The sequence below is a fragment of the Gymnogyps californianus genome, unplaced genomic scaffold (genome assembly GCF_018139145.2).
Source record: "Gymnogyps californianus isolate 813 unplaced genomic scaffold, ASM1813914v2 HiC_scaffold_49, whole genome shotgun sequence".
In the NCBI taxonomy this organism is placed as follows: Eukaryota; Metazoa; Chordata; class Aves; order Accipitriformes; family Cathartidae; genus Gymnogyps; species Gymnogyps californianus.
In genome coordinates, this window is record NW_026114389.1 from 246,379 (window position 1) to 262,436 (window position 16,058).

At 51.0% G+C, this 16,058-nt stretch overlaps 1 pseudogene; it reads right to left on the bottom strand.

The window, feature by feature from the left end:
- LOC127028921 (centrosome-associated protein CEP250-like) overlaps window positions 1–10,180 on the bottom strand; it is a 56,093-nt pseudogene extending 45,913 nt beyond the window's left edge.
- Between the last annotated feature and the right edge of the window lie 5,878 nt (window positions 10,181–16,058).

A 16,058-nucleotide genomic window follows, 5' to 3' on the forward strand; every position in this document is an offset into this window, starting at 1 on the left:
AAAATATTCTCATTTCCAAAACCAAGAGTACATACTATGTCCCAGATATGGCAGTTTGAATTATTTCCAACAGCTTTCTATTTACACCTAAAGAATGCTGGAATTGCATGACTAGAGCTGCATCACTCTTTGTCATTGCTGTAGGTGAAACATTCGTCACTGAGAAAGTAAAACAAGCTTCCAGAAATCGCAGAACACTTCCAAGAAGTTCAGGTGCTCTCAACAGCTCCCTGCCCATTAGTTCTCTCTCTCCTTTTTGATACATTGGATACAAGACTTTCCAAAGTTCTTCTTTGGGTAAGACAGAATTTTTAAGTCCGGACTAATATTCCCACAATTACTCTTGCCTTCAGCAGTGAAACGATGAAAGAGCCTACAATCTATTTGGGGAGGAGATGTGTATGAATTTCCAATCCAATTATCATAGGATCACAGGATTATTCAGGCTGGCAGGGACCACAGGAGGCCTCTAGCCCAATCTTCAGCTCAAAGCAGCTGGGGTCAGCTACGGCATCAGTCCAGGTTGCTCAAGGCTCTATCCAGTTGGGCCTTCCAAATTTCCAGGGACGGAATCTGCACAACCTCTCTGAGCAACCTGTTCTGCTGCATGGTTGCCTTCACAGTTCAATTTTTTGTTCTCCTTAAATCCACTCTGAACCTCTCTTGTTTCAGCTTATGCCTGTCATCAGCTACTCTGGTCAGGGCTGGAATGATTTTTTTAAAGGGTCATAAAGAAGGTACAAGGAGGCAGCTATGCTGTATGTCAGCAGGTAGCCAGGCCTGCCCATGTGCTCCCTTCACCCTTCTATGCTACAAATGATGAGCATGCAAAATTAATTCTTTTATGGGGGCCTCCTCAAGTCCAGCAATGCCCACCCCTGCCCAGAGAAAGCTTTAACGCTCACAGGAGCTCCTGGTCACGACGCACTCTCTCCATCGTCTGTTGCTGCTCCACCTTTTCCCCCTGGGCTGAATCTTCCTTCAGCTGCAGTTCAGTGTTACTTTGACGCAGACGCGAGGCTTCTTGCTCTGTTACTTCAAGCTGTTGCTGTAGCTCTTCCCTGGTTTTCTCGAGGTTTGCACAGTCACTGCAAAGACAAGGCTCAGTTACAAGAATGAAGAGGCCTGAAGAATCACGGAACCCATTTTCATCATTCCAGGATGGAGTTGCGGGAAGCACAGCAAGGAAGAACTTGCTCTTCCCCTCACAAGGTAACTGAAGAGGGAAGGAGAAAGGAAGGCAGGCTTTTGCCTTCATTCAGTGAGAAGCAGTGGCTAGGAAAGGGCACCCAAAGAACACAATTCGGAGAAGCAGCATGTCGAGAGGGAGGCATCTTGTATTCCAGCATTACTCTGAATCTCCAAGACAGCCTTAGGATTCACAGTAGAGCATGAAGAGCAGTGACAGGAGGATGCTAAAGTGCCAGAGGCATGCATGTGGTAGGGCAGGCGAGTTCTTTCCCCGTAACACCTCTGAACTCCCAGAACTGGAAGCGCATTGCCTCTAGAACGCAGGAGGAGGAGGAAACACTCACCTTCTGAGTGCTTCTACCAGAGACTGGAGGTGCTGCCGGTGGCTGCTGGACGTCTTGCATTCCTCCTCCACTTGCTCAAGCCTTTGCTGCAGCTTCCTGCACTTCTCTTCCTGCTGTCTGTGCTGGTGCAGCAGAAAATTGATAGTGTCCTGCCTGGCAGAAAGCTCTTCTTTTAGGGCCTGCAAGGAATAGGCAGGGAAAGAGCACAAACAAGCAGTAAGGAGCAGGGAAGGTGGCTCCAGGTAGCTGGGAGAAGCAGCGAGCAGAGAGACAGCTCACCTGAAGGCAAAAGCTGTGATGAGGGGGTGGAGATCAAGGAGAGAAAAGCAGTAGAACACACAGCTGGTGAGACTGGCAAGGCAATATGGTACCAAGAGTGGGAAGGCTAGAAAGAAACTGGCTAAGTAAATGGAAAGGTTTCAAGCTAAGTGAGGTATTAGCAGCTGACCCTGTGGCCAGTGGTGAAGACAAACAGAAATTCTCACCTGTGTTGCTCCTCGCCTCCTTGCCAGTGCTTCCTGAACCAATACAAAGGCATGCTCTGCATCAACGGAGCTCAGACAAGAGAGGATGTTGCTAGACACTGCATGCTGGGAACTGTCAGTGCAGATAATGCTGACTGTGCTGTCACTGTCATCTAGCACCACCTGAAAGCCCACATCAAGCTGTTACTCTTTGCTCATTCTACTTGGTTCTCTCTATCTATTTCTCCTTTTTCCCCCACTTCACCCTAGAGTCATTAAAAACTCAATTATCTCGTTTCTTCAGTCAACAAAGAAGTTTTGTCCCTGTGGCCACAAGTACTCCAGGGATTTCTGAAAACAGCTACTATAAACAAGAAGAAACAAGTGTGAAGTGGCTGGAGGCTGCCTGAACGCTCCATTTCTTGAAGCTCTCAGGAATTATTTTGGTCTCCTTCAGCTTCTTAGAGCCACAGAGCACCAGATCAACACTGGAAATAGCAGTGAAAGGAAACATTAACGCTGCCCAGAGAAGAAGGAAGCCGATGAATACTGGAAAACAGCAATGAAAAAGCTAATGTTTATAATTACTCTGAGCAGTAGCACAAGAGGATAAAAATGACTACATAAGGAGAAAGAGCTGACTTTGTGAGAGGCTGTGTAAAAGACCTGATGATTAAACCCCCTTCCATAGAGTGAAGTTTAGGACTAAGTTAAAGTTACCCCTGAACAGTCAGACCAGTTGCGATTCTGGGGAGATAATGCTCAGTGAAGGAGCATAAAGGAGCTCTGCATGAAGGAGCAGAGTTGGCAAGTGCATCGATTGAGTCAGTGACCTTTTACAAAAATCTGAAGAATAACAGAGTCATTGCTCAAGGAGGGTGGGGAGTCAAGCTCCAAGAAACACTGGAATACAAATGTCAAGTAGCCAACTCAGAAAGCACAGTCCAAGAGAGACCTTAGCGGGATGGTGGAGGCAAAGGTACTGAAACTTCTAGCGACTCAGCTGAAGTGTCACAGGACAGCCAACTCGGAAGTTATAACAGGTTTTATGTCAGAAAAGTGGTATAAAAATTAAACAGCCAGTAGTAGTTAACATAGACAGTATACAACACATATATCTATTCCCTGGGCTAGTCTGTCGCCTTCCTCAAGTACTTTTAAATCAAATTTACAGAGATGTGGTCCAAACTCTGTACTCACCTCAGTTATATCTTTTATCAGCTTTTGGAGGGAAAGATTCTCTTCTTTGGCACTTTTAGTCCATGAAGCTTCATATTCTTTCTCTAACCGACTTGCTTCCTGAGAACAGAATAAAGAAAGGGTGGGCAGGGAAGAGCTGCTCCCCTCTGTAGCATTCCCATCCTCAGTAGCATTGTGATGGCAATAAGCCTCAGCCCTAGTGATTCCAGTATATTCCTTCCCATACCTATTCAATTTCTTCTTTGCTAAAACTAAGAAGAGAAAGACCAACAGCTAGTTTTTATAGACTGCTACGAAGCTGTCGATTCCAAGGAACGTTGATCCCTAGAGACTTAAAGTCCCAGGCAGAATAGCGTTGGTGCAACCCCCCTGAGGAAAACACCTCAGTTGTCTGCAGCTCCCCTGCCACGGCCTCCACCTGGACTGACTCCGCATGTCCCAAACACACGAGGAATCTTTTGGCAATGTGCCTGATGTTCCCATACAGTTAGCATCTTTACCACTCTTTCTCTTGAGGAAGCCACACCTCCTTGTGCTAAGGCTGGAGAGCAAACACTGGGCTATCTCCCAGATAAAGGTAAAACATACTAGGATCTCCACAGTGTCGTTAAGTGTTTTCATGGCCTTCTCCTTCTCCTCATTCTGCTTCTGAGACTGTACAAGCAAGGCTGAGAGCTCCATCACCCTGAGAAGAGAAGGTCCATGTGCCATTCCAAAAGCACTGCACACCATCACCTGTTAAAGAGCTAAGCAGCTCCCAGAAGCACAGCAGAGAAAGTTCAACCCAGAAAATACAGCAAAGGCAGCATTCATCTCTACAGGTTAATAGGCTTGATGTTGCAAAATGGCACTTCTTGCCCCAAAGGCCTTCTGCACTCAGTCTGGCATGGAAACGTCACTACAGAGGTGCTACGTCGCACATGATGGTCCTGGGCAAATGCCTCCCAACTCCTGTAGCACAGCCCTGGGTAGCAAAAGGGCTGTACAAGAGACAGAGCTCTCTTTATGCTGGTCTCAATTTCTCACCAAGAATCAGTTAACAGCAAAAACACTCTAACATGCAATCTCTTTTCCACTCTTGTGTAAGACAAGACACGAGCTTGTCAGTCAGATGGTTTTTTCTATCCGTTCTCTTGAAGGCCATACTTTGACTAGGGACAGAAACAAGGCTGTGCAGAATGGGCGTGTTTTAAACGCGAACACAGCCCATCCATGAATCCAAGCAGCAGCCGCAAAAGATAATGTTGGCAACAGCAAAGTTTAAAACACATTTACCTCTCCTGAAGCTCCTTCTTCTCCAGGTCCCCCTTGACTTGTAAGTGCATCGCTTCCCAAGTCTTCTGGCTTATTTCCTCTTCCGCTTCCTGCTGTGCCTCATCCTTCAGGACAGGTCTACCCAGACTGACGGACTCCCAGAGCCGTACGCCAGAGTTCAGGCGGGAGCAGCTTACAAGTATAGATCCAGAAAGCCTCAGTTGCTCCGCCTTCAGCTCTGACAAATCTCTGAAGAAGAATCAAGAAAGAGATCATGTTCACACCATCTTTACCACCTGACTCACTTCTGAAGCATGCAATTGCGCAACAGCAAAAGCCGGCAGGAAAGACGACATCTTCGCTGGGGACCAATCATTCATCTGACACTTTGGGATCAGGACACATCTGGACAGTGGAGCAATGAGTCTGTTCTCTCCACAGAGATAAGAAGAAATGTATGGAACAGCCAGAAGGCTTCAAGGACCTCTAATTACTCTTATTAATTGTTGCTCCTGCTCTATCTTATTAACATACTCTATTATCATTAATAGATGTAAGGAATTTTACCAAGGTCCCCAGCTTTTACACCTAGGGGATCCGCCTTAACTGACCTGTTATTATCAACACTTGGACTTCTAAGAAGCTCATGACAATATCTACATAATAAACATTTCGGGAAGGTGGTGTAAGAATAAGCCTAGAATGTTGTAACAAAGCACAAATAACACAAGAATTAAGTAGTAGGTCAGGCATACTCTACACGTTAAGGAAAGCTGAGAATCAAATAAGGTCAATGGCTGACGGTAACCCAGAGTTTGAAATTGCATGCTGACACCAGAAGAATGTACTATTATGGCTACACTATTTTTGTTTGTGTAGAAGGCAACTGTGAGAAAGGAACCTCAGAGCAGAGAGCCCAAGAACAACAAAACAATCATAAAAAGGAGGTATCAAACTAAGCAAAATAAACTGGATAAATGCAACAACAGGGCAGAGAAGCTATTCTTTCTCTCAACAATGTTGGTACAGGAAGAAGCGGATGCGAACTGACCAGAATAAATGTAAGCTGGAAATGAGAAGGAAAAAAATATATATATTCATGAAGGATCTGTCCATCAGGAGCAGTGGGAAAAGAAAGCCAGTGAGATTTAAGGCAGATTTTAATCACCCTGTAAAAGGGAACGCTCTACATGCTGCTTGCCTAGCTTTGGCGAGTCTCTTCCAACGTGTCCACGTGTGCCCGTGTCTGTGTTAATGTGCCCAAACATCAACGTCGTCAAGTCCATCTGTTCAGGGCCTCTGCACTGCTTATAGCCCGAGCCCCTCAGTTTTATCTGAAAACCAGCATCAAACAAAATGATGCTGAAGATAGCCTAGAGCACGCTGAATGGCATTGCTTCACACTACCAAAGGAGAAATGCTGTCTTTAGCCGCCACTGAAGTAACGTCAAGGCTCAAAAAGCAGCTGTGAAGGGAAGCTACATTTCTTCTGCCAGAGATCGAGCCTTAACTTCTACTCACCGGTCAGTGGCGGTCTTCATTTCCAGGAAATGACGGCGGAAGGTTACCACCTGACGCCACAGGCTGAGCAGACGGCTGTGTTCACCCCTTAAGCAGCTGTCATAAAGCTAAACATGCAAAGACAAAAAGAAATGCCAGTTCAGCCTTCGCTGTCACTCTACAAGTCTTTCAGACAGCAGAGAGTACAACCACCATCACCAGGTCTCCTTTCACAACAATTCCAACAGGGGCATCGAGGACTGAAGAGGCACCACAGAAGCAGCCTCAGCAGCCCTGCCACCTGACTGCAAGGAAGGGAACGGCCACACTTCTCCTGCACGAGTGGCTGTCAGCAAAGCAAACTGATCGCGAGTCATCACCTCGCCTTGCAGAGGTGTCTAACAGCCTTGGGGGAGGAAGGCAAAAACGAGCCCCTCCGAGAGCAGTGTCAGATTTGCTTACAACAGGCTATTGGGAAGGGAGGCCTGTCCTGTTCTTCTGTCGGCTGCTCCGAATCTGAAAACACACCCCCCCTCCGGTCTCCGCTGCTGGAGACAGAGATTTAGGAACGAGGAAGAAGACGGGCGGTCCTGTGTGACTGCCCCACAGTGCCCAGCAACAGCCAGCATTTGCCTTTAAGACCGAGCAGCATGGTCACAGCAGGTGGGCACCTTCCAGCACCCACCACAGTCTGCTGACACTCCTCCATCTCACACCCCTGTCTTCTGCTCCTCAACACCAATACATCCTCAACACAGCCACAACTTGCACGCAGCAAGCTCCCTATGCCAGAAATGAAATGCATTCTCATTCCACTCTGGCATCACGTCTGACCTTCCCGTAGCCTACCCTTACCTCACGTTCACCGTGCCATTCACTCTCCGTCAAGTCCAGCTCCTCCCGGGCCCTCATCCAATCTGCCGTCAGTTTTCCAACATCTTCTTTGAGGGCTGAATTAACCTCATTCGCTTTACCGAGCTGCTCCCGCAGGAGAGTGTTCACTTCTGCCAGATTCTCGCACCTTGGAAAGGGACAAACAGCAATGAGGTCACTGAACAACTGCTACCCACAAGCAGCATCCCCGGGATTTTCCAGCTCCCTCAACACCGACCTCGTTGTCAAACTGAGAGGTGGCGGAAGTGCTTTCTAGGATTAACTAAGATCTCTCTGTGATGGCAAACTCATTTGCTTCCTCCTGCTTTCAGCCTTCCATTCCCGTCCACAATTTCGGTTCCCCCTTCCTCTTCAACTTTGACGATGCCCACAGTTAACGTCTTGCCTCCCCTTCACGCTGTCTGATCGCTGGATGCATCATCTTTCTCTGTCGTTGGCCTGACCACCTCTCTTCCTCCACTCTCCTCTCTCAGTTGCCATGTCCTTTTCCCTTGCAATGCTGTACCCACCGCTGCCCTCACCTTCTTGTTAAGCCTCTCCCTTTCCTTGTCCTATACACTGTGTAAGACCTGTAGCAAAGACCCCACCTTGTTGATCCAGCAAACTGCACACCACAAAGACAGCACCATATACATAGGGGAAACAGCTTTATATGAAACTTTCAACCCAAAAGTGAATCTAAAAGCACTAATGACTCTGGGGCCACAGACTAATATCCCACCCAGGAAACATTGCACAAACCAAATTTCAAGAACCCTGTGCTGCCCTGTGAACAAGCACAAAACTCAGTTGCTGGATCAAAACAGGAGCTGCGCTTCTCCCGCCTTAGCTTGCAACATACGTAACACAGCACACAGGTGCCTTTTACACCACACACAATGGATCTCTCGGGCAGAGGAAAAAAGAAAAGCACAGAAAGAAATGTGGCAGAAGATGCCTGCGGTGCTAAGTGCTCTGCTGGAAGACTCTGGTACAAGCACAGGACGTGCTCTTCAGGTAAAACCAAAGAGGAAAATGCCGCATGTCAGGGCTTGATTCTCAACCTAAGACGGGGCTCTGCTGAGTAGCTCACCTCCTGAATCACAGAACAATTTAGGCTGGAAAGGGACCTTTGGAGGTCACCCGGAACAACCCCCCGCTCCAAACAGAGCCGTGCAGCACACAACACTGTTACTGCACCACAGAACGGATTGGGGACCTTTCTCCTTTCAAAACAGCTTGCCCAACTGCTGCCCTTGGGGAGACTAGGTGGCACTGACAGGTTGGCCCTCACTTCCACGAGCATCCAGGACACCAAGTACGAGGCAACACTTCTTCCTTTTACCTTTGCTGCTCCTCTTCCAACTGAAGCAGTGCTTTCTTCAGGCTGTGGTCTTCTGTGGCTTCCCGCCTGCCTGGAAGGGATCCCTGAAGAAGAAAGGAAATGTTTAGTCAAATTCTTGTGTTCCCTTCACTCCTGTGAGCATCCATCGCTTTCCCCTCCATTTGTTTGGTATCTCAGGAGCTCGTGCCTTCTTCCAGGCATAACGCTGTCGTGACTACGGAGAGGAAGGGAGGGGAAGGGCGTTACTCAGTGTGAGTAGCTCTCCTCAGTCTCCCCCCGTTGCACTCTCACAGCTAGCTATCCTCAGCTCATGACCGCGAGCGCTCCCTTAGACTTGAAGCCTGGGAATACTCTCCTACCCTCCTACCCTTTCTTTCCTACATTTACTTTAGCCACGGAGCAGAAAGAAAAGCACAGAGCCAGCTCCGTATGTTGAACGCCAGCATTCTTGCCTTCCAAAACGCTATGTTTCACCCGATTCTTTTTCGGAGACAGCCATAGCATGTAACAGGCAGCAGAGCCCTCTCCTGACACCTAGCACAACTGGTACTCCAGCAATAAAGCACTCTTTCACAACATTAAAATCCTTCTTCGTAGGGTTTTCTGGACGGGCATTTCTGGGACCGCTGGCTGCGCCAGGAATGGCAACCGGACACAACACTGACAGGCAAACTTACAGCGCTTCTTTAAACCCTCAGGCAGCAAAATCTCGTTTCCCTCTGTCATTGCTGTGGGGAGCTGCTTTTTGTCTGCGTTAACGAACGCTACGTACGCTGTCTTTAGTTAGCAACCTGCGCACTCACCCCTCCTGCTTCCAGCTGCTGCTCCAACTCTCGACACCAAGTCCGGTACTGCAGGACCTAGACGGACACAGAGAATGAAGCTGAGCGAATGCAGCTTGGAACAGACTCGGCTCCTCCTGCCTTAGCTTTCCTCTAAGTCTTTACAGCCCAAGCACGGCGAAGTGTATTTCACAGTGCTGCCGACAGAGTCAACAAGAAGTCGTCACGACATAGGGAAGCTTCGCTTTCTCTAACATTAAAGAAATTGAGACAGGGTTTCTTTCACACATAGTACTATCTGCTCATCCTAAGACAGCGATGGCAAGCAGAACGATGAGGCAGACTTAGCCATGCCTGGGCTATGGCCACCATGGACCCCAACTCAGTACTTCCAACGGGCTAAAAGACCAGCACGGGCAAGAAAAGCAGGATGACCTCACAGCAGCGCCCTGACCACCGCCGGGCACTGGGCCGGGCAGGGCACGGCCTGCCCCGACCCTCCGCCCAGCTCTGGCACCCTCCTCGCTGCCACCGCTCCTGCGCCCCGGGCCAACCAGGCCCGAGCTGCCTGCCTCTGCCCGGGGCCGCCCAAAACCACCCCCGCCGGCTCGACTCCTGCCTCTGGGACAGCCCCCTGCTAACGCGGCCAAACCAAGGCGTTCGCAAGCCAGGCGGCAAAGTTCAGTCAAGGGCGGCAAAGACCGAACGAGAGGCTCGGGAGGCTGACAGCGGCAGGGCGAGGCGCCCAGCGCGCCTGGGCGGGCCGGGCCGGGCCGGGCGGAGCAGGGCGGCTCCCGGGGCCTCCCCCGGGGCCTCCCCTGAGCTCCGGGCTCGGCGCCGTCCCGCCCGCGGCAGCGCCGGGGAAGGCCCCGTTGGGGCCGCGCCTTCGCCCCCCGAGCTCTCCGCCGCCCAGTCCCCTCTCAGCGCAGCCCGGGCGGCCCGGGCACCCCGGCCCGGCCCCGGGCAGCTCCCCCCCGGGCAGGCGCCCCCGCTCCTCACCTTCGCCTGCAGCTTCCGCACCAGCACCGCTTGCCGGTGCTGCGCCTCCTGCGAGCTCTGCAGCCGGCGCCGCAGGGAGGCCTGGCTCCGCGCCGCCATGCCCCCGCTCTCCAGCCGGGCCCGCCGCCCGCGGGGCTCCGCCGCCTGACAGGCCCCGCGGCGGGGGCTGCTCCGCGGCCTGCCCCGGCGGACCGCGCTCAGGCGGCCCCGGGCCGCGGCCGGGCGCCTGCCGGGGCGGGCGCAGCGGCTCACCCTGCCCGCCGGGCGCGACCGGGAGCCGGGCCGCGGGGCGGGAGAGCCGGGCTCGCTCGGGGCCGCTCTGGGGCAGCGCTTCCCTTCTCGCTCCTCGCTTCTCGCTCCTCGCTCCTCGCTGACGGTGCCGCGCCGGGCTGCGGTGCTGCCGCGGGGGAGAGGCCGCCCCGGCAGCGCTTTGCTCCAGCGAGTTCTGCTCAGAGACCGTTAAGGGCCCCGGAGAACGTTGGGGGCAAAAAGCCCGCCCTGGGGAGTCTGGGAGAGCAGGAGCGGGAGGAAGCAGTCCCTGACACCGGAGGGTCGGGGGGGGGCACGGGGACACCGCGGCAAGAAGGCTGCGCCCGCAGTGACACCAGACAAGCTCCATCGCACAGGGAAGCCACCTCAACAGCTGGAGCTTCCTCCTCAAAGCTCCAGCTTCAGCCCTTGACTGCCACTGCAGCAGGAGGTCCGACCTAGTACGAAAACCAAGCGTGTATAGCTGGAATGACCGCATCTTTTTCCCCCTGCGTTGCAGCACGAGCGGGACAGGCTGCAAGCAGTGACAGAAAAACCCGTAGGGGAGAGAAAACTTCAAATTCACAGGACAACGTCCTCCGTGAAGTAAGCTTTATTTCATGAAGAGCTCATGAAGAAATCCGACAAACAGGGCTCAGGCCCCTCTGCCCAGACTCGTCTAGTACACGAATTCACTCACTCACCACTCCAGTCACGAGCTTTCATAACTCACAACCCGTAACACTGAATTTGTGCACTTAAGAGCAAAAAAAATAGCCAAGGGTGAGACTGCTCATGCTTCCTCCTCTGTCATGGCGCAGGCGTCCCCTGTATCACACTGGCAAGCAGAAAAGCCTCGGCAGTCCGGCTGCTGTTGGACCCGCTTCAAAGGCTTTTGGGGTAAGCTGATGTTTGATACCTTCCAGCTTGGAAGTCTGGTCTCTACCATTTCCAAAAGTCAGCAGATTCAGACAATCCTGCCAGACAAAGATGATGGCTGCAGGAGACAGCCAGCTGCAGGGGATAACGGCTGCATCGTGGCCCTTCAGCTCTTTCTGGCCACCTGGGCTGCCTACCTGGTGCTCTCCCTTTAACCTAATGGTGCTGCTCCCAGCACACAGCAGGCCTGAGCATGAGCTGGGTTAGCCAAAATCCGAGCAGGAGCTGAGGGAACAGTCACACTCCACCCCTTGGCAGAGTCAAACACCTAGCAAACCCATTGCTTCGGTGAGCGGAGGTACCGTTCCTCCTCTTGCCTCGCCTCCAGGGATCCGAGGCAGTGCCAGAGCTTAGAGCCTTCAGGCAGTCGTTAGTCTGGTATTGCTGTTCCGCGCTAATCACGATCCCAGTATCGGACCGAGTCAGAGACCTAAGCGCTGTAGGGGCATTGGTTTTATCCGTGTGAGAATGTACATTCCAGCTGCTGAACCCTGCTGCATCCTTTGACAGCGGCAGTGGCAGTAGCAGCAGCGGCCAGACTTCTCTTCCATCTGCTTTTATGGGTCTGGTACGCCCTGGTCTCCCTGAGGACGGGAATCTTCGCAGGTGGTCAGGGCAAAATGCCTGGAAGATTCAGGTGAGTCAAGCCCATGAGGCTCCGCTCTGGCAAGGGAGCCGAGAATACTGCTGAAGCCATCGAGCTGTGTCTTAAGGGTGTTTCCAGCAGGAAGCCTCAGCGTCGGAAGTTCTGTTGCTACAGCTAACTGATTGAACCCCTTCCCCTCGTGACTGCCGTGTCTGCCTGCGCCGTGGACCTACTTCAGCAGTTCAGCAGGAAAAGGAAGGTGCTCTGCCCAAAGACTAGTCCTCAGCTGGCTGGCTGGGGCACTCCTCTGGGTCTGGGAAAGAGCGGAACTGGACCTGGATCGCCCACTTCCTGGGAGATGCTCTCAGCAGCAGACGGCCACTTCTCCCACTCCTACCTCTGGGTTACCTGCCAGAGCGTGGGAGGGTTTTTCAGGCTTCCAAGCCCCGTTTCACAAAGGTGCCCTCATTATTTCAGAGAGAAGGTCAGCTCTGTCCCTCTCTCCACTGCTGGTGTTCCCTTGCCTACGCATATTGTTTGCCGTGAAGTCCCCTTGACGCCCGGCTTTCCGTGGGCACCGCTGGCTTCCGATTCAGCACTGCGCATTCCCCTGCCGGAGCTGGCTGCCTGAGTTTCAACATCTAGCCTGCTCTAGATGCTCAGCAGATTAGGGTCCCGCTTTTTATCTGGATTGGCTTTATGCTGACAGACCTTGCTGGTGGAATTCCAATGTACGCAGCAGGTTCCATAAGGCACAAAACTCCTTTAGGAATTGCTTCACGTTCATTGCGCCATTCGCTCTCCTTCAACTCCAGCTCCTCCCGGGCCCTCTTCCAATCCGCCGTCACTCTTCCAACATCTTCTTGACATCTTCAGTGCCTGGTAAAATTATGGAGAAGGTTATCCTGGGAGTTACTGAAAAACCCTTGAGAGACAATGTGTCATGGTTTAACCCCAGTCAGCAACTCAGCACCACGCAGCTGTTTCCCCCTCCCCCTCCCAGTGGGGTGAGGAGGAGAAAAGCAAAGGAAAAAAAAAGTAAAACTCGTGGGTTGAGATAAGAACAGTTTAATAACTAAAGTAAAATATAATACTAACAATAGTAATAATGAAATATAATACTAATAGTAATGAAAAGGAATGCAATAAAAAAAAGGAACGGGGGGGGAAGGCAAAAACCAGTGATGCACAGTGCAATTGCTCACCACCCGCTGACCGATGCCCAGTTAGTTCCCCAGCCGCGATCCGCGCCTCCTGGCCAACTCCCCCCAGTTTATATACTGGGCATGACGTTCCATGGTATGGAATACCCCTTTGGCTAGTTGGGGTCAGCTGCCCTGGCCATGCTCCCTCCCAGCTCCTTGCACACCGGCTTGCTGGCAGAGCATGGGGAACTGAAAAGTCCTTGGCTTAAGATAAGCGCTACTTAGCAACAACTAAAACATCAGCGTGTTATCAACATCATTCTCACACTCAATCCAAAACACAGCACTGTACCAGCTACTAAAAAGAAAGTTAACTCTGTCGCAGACGAAACCAGGACACAATGCAGTCATCGGTCACAGCCAGCACGTGGTCACGAGGGGCAAGTCCTGCTTAACTCAGGTAATTTCCTTTTAGGAGAAGGTCACCCATCTAGCTGAGCAAGGGAAGCCAGCAGATGCGGGGGTTTGGGATTTTAGCAAAGCTTTTGCTAAAAAGCTGGAGAGCAGCCCCGTGGAAAGAGATCTGCGGGTCTGGGTTGACGACCACTCGAATAGGAGTCAACAGCGTGCCCTGGCAGCCAAAAGGGCCAGGACCTGGAAAGAAGAAAGACGTTCCACGCCGCTACAACACGCAGACAAGCTCTAGCAAATGCCGAGTAAGTAACCAGGCTGGATCAGCGTGGGTGCTGCTGTAGGTGCTGGCAAGATGGGTATGCTCTATAAATCTAGCCTTCCCATTAAAAAAGACTTTGAGGAAATCAGTGTGAACCGAGACCCATTGTATCAGACTTCTGCTTGCTGCACCAATTTCCTTCTCCATCTTGATACTGGATTCAAACGCTTCAGGCAGTATCAGAAAAACCCCAGTCCCTTTCAGACGGTCACACGGAGAGGAAGGGCATCTGGGAGCGCCTCTTCCTCTCCACCCACTGGGAAGGGGCTTGGATGGCTTTCAGGCATTCGCCCTGTTGTGCCTAAGCGAGGATGGAATTCTAAGCTACGCAAAATGGCAAAATCAACGGAGGGTGAACAAAATGGACTGAAGCGTCTCTTACCTGTGTTTCTCTGCCAGCTTCACCATCGCGGGCGAAAGTTCCCATAGCACAAAGACACCAGGCAGACCCTGGTCTCCCAGTAGCCCGTCGGCTCTCTTCTCATGTCGTGTGACTGAAAACTGGTCAGTCCTTACCACCTGGCAGGAAACAAACACAGCAAACATCAGAGGTCCTCGGGGCACAAAGATTACCGTGGTATACGGATACTGAAGAAATAAGTCTGGGGTCACGTACGGTTTGGGTAATGCATTTTTCCGAGAAAGTTTGAGATGTTAGGGGCTTGATTTTTTATCAAAAAACCCTCAGGCCATTTAGAATGCCAAGCTCACGGGCTAAGTTTTGGGGGGAAAAGGGAAATCACGTGTTACGAATAACTAGGAAAGCAAGAGAGAACAGAAGGAAGAAAATCATTACGCCACTGCCTACATCACGCTTAGCCAGGACCTTAATCCTGGGTGCAGCCTGGTGCCTCCAGACAGAGCTGAACTGAAAGAGGTTCAGAGAAATGCAGCAAGGAAGCTCAGGGCTTGAATGGCTCCCACAAAGGACCATCGGAGTAAGCCGGGACTCGTCAGCGGGGGAAAGACACGGCCTGCAGGCTGGCACAGGAAAGGTCTACGACATCCTGAGAGGCAGGGAGAGAGCGGGCAGCGACCGTTCACTCTTGCCCAGCAGAGGAACACGGGCCATCAGATACAGCCAGTGGGAGCAAGCACACGAGGGGAGGTGTTCGTTCTTACAGCAGAGCAGACCTGCTGAACGCCTTGCAAAAGGGTGTTGTAAATGCAAAACGTTCACCTGAGTTCACGGTGAGATGGGAAAAGTACCCGAAAGAGAGACACTGAGGGATCTCAATAGACCATAACGGACTCAGGAGATCCCACGAGCTGAAAACAGTTGCACATGGAGAAAAGCATTAGGGACCTTCTTTCCTCATTATTTAACGTGACACAAGTCCCAGAAAGCGGAAAGTTTCTCTGCCCGTCATCCCTCCTCCTGCTCCTTTTCACTGTCCTCAAAACACCGATATTCCTAACTCTGCCTCCAAAAGGTCTGCAGTAACTACATAGTCCTTTCTGGTTTTCGCCTGTGTTTTCCCCAGTGTAAGCCCTTCATTTTTCAGTTCAGATTTGCAGGAATTCTGGGGCACAGAGAGCTATCCTGACCTCACCCCCTCCTCTCTGTACACAAAGTACTGGCTCTCAGGACAGCCAGCTTGCGTTCATGCTTATTACAGAGAACAGATGCAATGCAGAGATGCGTCTCGTTAACTTAGATACATGCTGTGAAATTGTAAATCCTAGCTGTAGTAAGGTTGCTGTTGTCATGCTAGTGTGAGCACACAAAGCAAGTTCTGCGGGAAGAAGCGAAATATTTCATTAGAACAACTAATATTGTGGGGAAAAACAGGCAAGGTTTTTGCACAAAAGTGTTTCTTCATTTAATCTTTAGAAACTGTGCTCAAAAGCTTGCTAGTTTTTCTCCAAATACACTAGCTACTCTCACAAAGCACATTCACATTCTCCCCTGACCTCTGCCTCAGTGGTACAGGTTAAACTGGAATGAGTGATGGGAAGGGGGGAAAAAAATCAGGCTGAAACTAAAGCTCTTTCGGAAACCTTTACTACAAACTTCACGCTTCAAAAACTTGATCAAGGGAACTGCAAACATTCCATTAAACAAGAAATCTTTTTAATCAAGTTCCTGTTAAAGATACGAGGCATAAACTACCACTATTGCTCTGGCCACTGTGCATTTATATAGATACTTGAGGAAGTCCCTTACAACTTACATGTTACTCTAAAAGTTCTAATTGCTTTGAAATTCTCCTGAGATACTCCAAGCTATCCCTTCCAGAGATACTGATATTCAGCTCCTGGGCTGAACACCTCACTGGAGGCTGTTTTACAGCAGAGCAGCAAAGTTTTGTAGAACAAGTGAGACTGTTTCTGGGCAGGCTCTCCTTCTCCTCCAAGTTCTTCCACACCCATGTGGCAGCACCAACAGAAACCATTTTGCTATTGGTTCATGATGGTTCTAAACCTCTATAACAAAACTTCAACAATGTCCTC